Below are 6,216 nucleotides of genomic sequence, written 5' to 3' on the forward strand. Positions count from 1 at the left end.
TTTGACAAGAAGACCCATATCAGATTTTTCTTCACTGGATTACTCCCATCATTCAAGAGTATGGTGGATGCATCATCTGACGGGTCTATCTCTACAAGAACAATTGATGGAGCTGGGAGCTGTTTGAGAGGATGGCTACAACTTCAGCTATGTGGTCTACAGATCGAGTAGTTCAGAAGAGAGCACCTGGGGCGTATGAAGTAGATACTTACTCACCACTGTCGGCGAAAATAGATTCCTTATTCCATAAGGTTGAAAGCATTTCGCAAACCGCCACTGCTAAGCAAGTTATGAAGCAGAGTTGTGAAGAATGTGGAGCAGATCACAGTACAGCTACTTGCCCAATTCTAGCACAAAGAGTAGAACATGCAGAATTCGCACAATGGGGTCAACGCCAGCAGAATAACCCACATTCAGAAATCTTCAATCCAGGCTGGAGAAAACACCCAAATTTCTCGTGGGCTAATCAGAATCAAAACAGACCACAAGGGCAATATCAGCAGTAAGATAAAAAGCCACCATTGGAGGATATGTTCGAGAAATTTATGGCACAAACCAATCAGTACATGGAAGCCAATAACCAATTTATGCGAAGGACGGAAACAACGCTTCAAGATCAAAGTGCAGCGATCAAGAACTTGGAGACACAAGTGGGACAGCTAGCAATTTCCATGACGGGTAGAGCACCGGGAAACCTACCCAGCAATACTGAAATTAACCCTAAGGAACATGCAAAGGCTATAACAACCAGAAGTGGAGTACAACTGCCGGAACCACATGTGAAAAGTTCGGGAGCCAACAAGGAATCAATGCCAACCTTGGAGGGAGAAATTGTAGAGCAAACTGACAATGCAACAGGAGATGAGGTTAAGACGAATTCCAAGACATCACAGGGTAAAAATACTAATCCTGTTAACCCTCATGAGCCTCCTATTCCGTTTCCACAAAGGTTGAGAAAGTATAAAATGGATCAGCAATACAGTAAGTTCCTTGAAGTCTTCAAGAAACTGCATATCAACATCCCATTTGCTGAAGCACTTGTCCAGATGCCGAGCTATGCAAAATTGCTGAAGGATATCCTCTCCAACAAGCGAAAGATAGAAGAACACGAAACAATAATATTGACTGAGGAATGCAGCGCCAGAATCCAAAGAAAGCTACCTTCAAAACTGAAAGATCCAGGAAGTTTTACTGTACCCTGCACTATTGGAGACTGTCATTTTGATAAAGCTTTGTGTGATTTGGTGCAAGTATTAATCTAATGCCTCTTTCTATTTTCAGGAAACTCGGTTTGGGAGAAGCAAAAGCCACAACAGTGACATTGCAGTTAGCAGATAGATCCCTTACACATCCAAGAGGAATCATTGAAGACGTGCTGGTAAAAGTGGAGAAGTTCATATTTCCAGCCGATTTTCTTATCTTGGACATGGAAGAAGATAAGGATGTTCCACTCATTTTGGGACGACCTTTCTTAGCCACTGGGAGAGCGATTGTAGATGTTTAGAAGGGGCAGCTAATATTGAGGCTTGGTGACGAGCAAATCTCATTCAACGTGTTCAAAGCAATGAAATTCCCTACTGAGTCAGACAGTTGTTTCCAGATCGATGTGGTCGATCGAATAATTCAAGATACATTTCGGCTACATCAACCTTCCGATGCATACGAGGCATGCATTGCACATTCACAATCCACCCATTCTAATTCAAGTGAGATCGAGAAATGTGCTCGATTTTTGGAGAGTAACCAGCCATATATTCGCAGACGCTACTATGAAGAGCTGGGAACTAGGACTGCAAAATCAGTGCCATCTATTGTGAAACCTCCCAAATTGGAACTCAAACAGCTGCCACCACATCTTCGATATGCGTACCTGGGGAAATCTTCTACACTACCGGTTATTATATAAAGCACTGTTAGTGAGGTAGAGGAAGAGAAATTACTTCGGGTGCTAAGGGAGAATAAAACAGTCATTGGATGGTCAATTGCAGATATCAAAGGGATCAGGCCGTCTATATGCATGCATAAGATAATCATGGAGGAAAAATTCAAACCAAGCATTGATGGGCGGCGGAGATTGAATCCACATATGAAGGAAGTGGTTAGAGCTGAGGTATTGAAGTTGCTCGATACAGGCATTATTTATCCAATATCAGATAGTGCATGGATCAGTGCGGTGCAAGTTGTTCCCAAGAAAGGAGGAATCACAGTGATAGAAAATGAGAAAAATGAGTTGATTCCTACACGGACTGTGACTGGATGGAGAGTTTACATTGACTACCGTAAACTAAACACAGCTACTCGAAAGGATCACTTTCCATTACCGTTCATTGATCAGATGCTGGAGAGATTAGCAAGGCATTCGCACTACTGTTTCCTAGATGGGTACTCCGGGTATAATCAGATTCCAGTGGCACCAGACGATCAGGAGAAGACCACTTTCACTTGCCCCTATGGCACCTTTGCATACAGAAGGATGCCATTTGGATTATGCAACGCTCCCGCTACCTTTCAGAGGTGCATGATGGCTATTTTCTCAGACATGATTGAGAAATTCATTGAGGTATTCATGGATGACTTATCTGTGTTTGGATCTTCATTTGATGAGTGCTTGGAGCATCTAAGTCTTGTGCTACAATGGTGTATGGAGACCAACTTGGTGTTAAATTGGGAGAAATGCCACTTCATGGTACAGGAAGGCGTCGTGTTGGGACACAAAATTTCAGCAAAGGATATTGAAGTGGACAGGGCAAAGATTCAGGTGATCAAGAATTTACCACCACCTACCTCAGTGAAGGGTGTTCGCAGTTTTCTTGGGCACGCTGGATTCTACAGAAGGTTTATCAAGGATTTTTCAAAAATTACCAAACCTCTGTGCTGTTTACCGATGAAGGAATCCACATTTGAGTTTACTGATGAGTGTCTGCAGGCCTTTAACACTTTGAAAGAGAAGACTTCAGCACCTGTAATTATCACACCGGATTGGAGCCTGCCATTTGAATTAATGTGTGACGCCAGTGATTATGCTGTTGGAACCGTGTTGGGTCAACGGAGGAATAAGGTATTTCACGTGATCTACTATGCAAGTAAGACTTTGAACGATGCTCAGTTAAATTATGCCACTATGGAGAAAGAGCTTCTTGCTGTAATCTATGCATTTGACAAATTCCGATCATACCTTGTGGGGTCGAAGGTCATAGTCTACACAGATCATGCCGCTATCAGGTACTTAATGGAAAAGAAGGATGCTAAGCCACGTCTCATTCGTTGGATATTACTACTTCAAGAGATTGACTTGGAAATTAAGGATAAGAAAGGCAGTGAAAATGTGGTGGCGGACCACCTATCTCAGCTTGAGGACACAGAATGGACAGAGACAGTGGAAATAAACGAAATCTTCCCAGATGAACAGATTTTTGGTGTGATGGAAACACCCTAGTATGCAGATATAGTTAACTATTTAGCCAAGTCTATCATATCGCCAGATTATTCAAGTCACCAGAAGAAGAAATTCTTCGCTGAATTGAAATATTATTTTTGGGAAGATCCCATTCTCTACAGGCGGGGGGCTGATCAAATTATTCATCGCTGTGTACCAGAGGAAGAGGTGCCTTTGATATAAGAAAACTGTCACTCATCTATATATGCAGGGCATTTTGGTGCTTCGAAAACAGCTGCGAAGATTCTTCAATCAGGTTTTTACTGGCCTATATTCTTTAAAGATACTTTTGAATTTGTGAAAAGGTGGGACCGATATCAGCGCACGGGTAACATATCTAGAAGAAATGAGATGCCTTTGAATAGTATCTTAGAGGTGGAATTATTCGACGTCTGGGGGATCGACTTCATGGGACCATTTCCACCATCTTTTTCAAATCAATACATATTAGTGGCTGTGGATTATGTATCGAAGTGGGTCGAGGCTGTTGCATTACCTACTAATGATGGGAAAGTGGTGATTGAGTTTTTAAAGAAGAACATTTTTACCCAGTTTGGAACACCAAGAGCCATAATCAGTGACGGGGGCACACATTTCTGCAATCGTCAGTTCGAGCAGTTGTTAGCGAAATATGGCGTTAAGCACCGTATAGCCACCACATACCATCCCCAAACCAGCGGACAGGTTGAAGTATCCAATAGGGAATTGAAGCGAATACTCGAAGTCACAGTCAACTCATCACGAAAGGATTGGTCAAAGAAACTGGATGATACCTTGTGGGCCTACAGGACTGCATTCAAGACTCCTATAGGAATGTCTCCATATCGACTGATTTTTGGGAAAGTATGTCACCTACCTCTTGAGATCGAACATCATGCCTACTAGGCAATGAAGAAGTTGAACTTGGATTTGAAGGCTGCGGGTGAAAAACGGCTGTTACAGCTGAATGAATTGGATGAGCTCAGAATGGAAGCCTACGAGAACTCAAAAATCTACAAAGAGCGCACCAAGAAATGGCATGACATGCATATCTAGAGGCGTGACTTTAAGGTGGGGCAAAAAGTGCTACTCTACAACTCTAGGCTTAAACTGTTTCCAGGAAAATTGAGATCGAGATAGTCTGGTCCATATACCATTACACAGGTGTTTCCACATGGGGCAATTGAGATCACTCACGACAGCAAGGGGACATTCAAAGTTAATGGACAGCATTTGAAGCACTATTGGGGCGGTGATTTTTCAAAGGACAAGTCTACCGTCCATCTTGGATCGCCAGAATGACGCAATTCGGTAAAGTCGAGCTATCGACCATAACCTAGCGTTGAGTGGGAGGAAACCCACTGTATCCTTAAATTTATTTTATTGCATTGCATTAGTTTAGGAATTTGTTTGAGTTTAGTTTGTTTCGTAGGTCATCGCTCATATTTTGCATGATAGCCTAGGTACTACACGTTTTATAATGCATGAATGGGTGCTAAATGAAGTGTTTCGGTGTTCGAGTGTGTGGCACGCATTCCAATGTGCGAAGATGTTCGTTTTGGTTAAATTATCAGAATGCGGGTCAATAATTATGAAAAATTGGTTTTGGTGCCAAGTTTTCGATAAGCATATTCCTTTTTCAAGTCAAAATTTTCAATTTTTTTCGGAATATAGCAAGGCGAGTCAAAAAAAAAATTTTAAGTGAACAAACCGATTTTGGCGGAGTTTAAATTTTAAGTCATGTTTTGGATAAAATAATAATAATAATAATAATAATTTTGAAAACCGGTTTGTCTATGCGGCCGCATAGACAATTGGTCTATGCAGTCGCATAGACCTCAACCGAAATACCAAGGGGCAAATTGGTTGCACTATGCGACCGCATAGTGCAACACTATGTGGTCGCATAATGTTGTGGTCACAGGTTTTAACCCGTGACCACACCATTCACCCCACACTTCCCCCCCTAATCTTCACACTCGAAAACACTCGCACAGACTTCACCTACTCTCACACTTGCACACCACACACATATCACTCTTCACTTGCACCCACTTCACACATTCACAATTCAAGCACCCAATTTGGATTGGACTATACATTGAGTACAACATTTCATTTAACAAGAAAATTGGAAATACAAGGTATGTTCTTCTAATCCCTAATTTCGAGCTTCATTTTACCGTTTATCATTCAATGTTTTGGAATTGGTTAGACTGTATAAGGTAGTATGACATGGTGTTGTGAATTGGGGGCAAATTCTTGGTAGTGTTTTAGAAGAAATAGGAAGAAATTCACATTGCACACCACATGTTCGACGAAATGCCACATTGACGAATGTTTTGAATTCTTGGACTTTTCACTTATGCGATAGTTTACATCGTTATTGTGTAGCTTATTGGCCAAACAATCATGTGAAATTTCATTTGAAAAAACACTACCTCAACATTTGAATTCACAAAGGCACTTCATGGCTAATCATATTCACTCACGTCACTACCTTCGTCCCTATGTTTTCTTATGCAAACGACCTCCGATTAAAGGTGAAATTTGGATATATGCTAGATGTCATTGAGTACTTTAACATGTCCAAAACTTGCCCGGGAAAATTTCGATATTTCTCAGTGATGCCCGGGGCCGAAGTTGGTCACTTGGTCATGGGTCAAATTTTCTAAAAATGCATGTTCGAGCCATAATTTTGAGTTTTCCATACTTATGCAATGTTAGAGATATATTGATGATTCATGTTTTGAAAAATTGCATAAGCACACGTACATGTGCATGTTGAAGAAAGTTTGGGG

This window comes from Olea europaea, chromosome 21 (assembly GCF_002742605.1).
Source record: "Olea europaea var. sylvestris chromosome 21, O_europaea_v1, whole genome shotgun sequence".
Classification (NCBI taxonomy): domain Eukaryota; kingdom Viridiplantae; phylum Streptophyta; class Magnoliopsida; order Lamiales; family Oleaceae; genus Olea; species Olea europaea.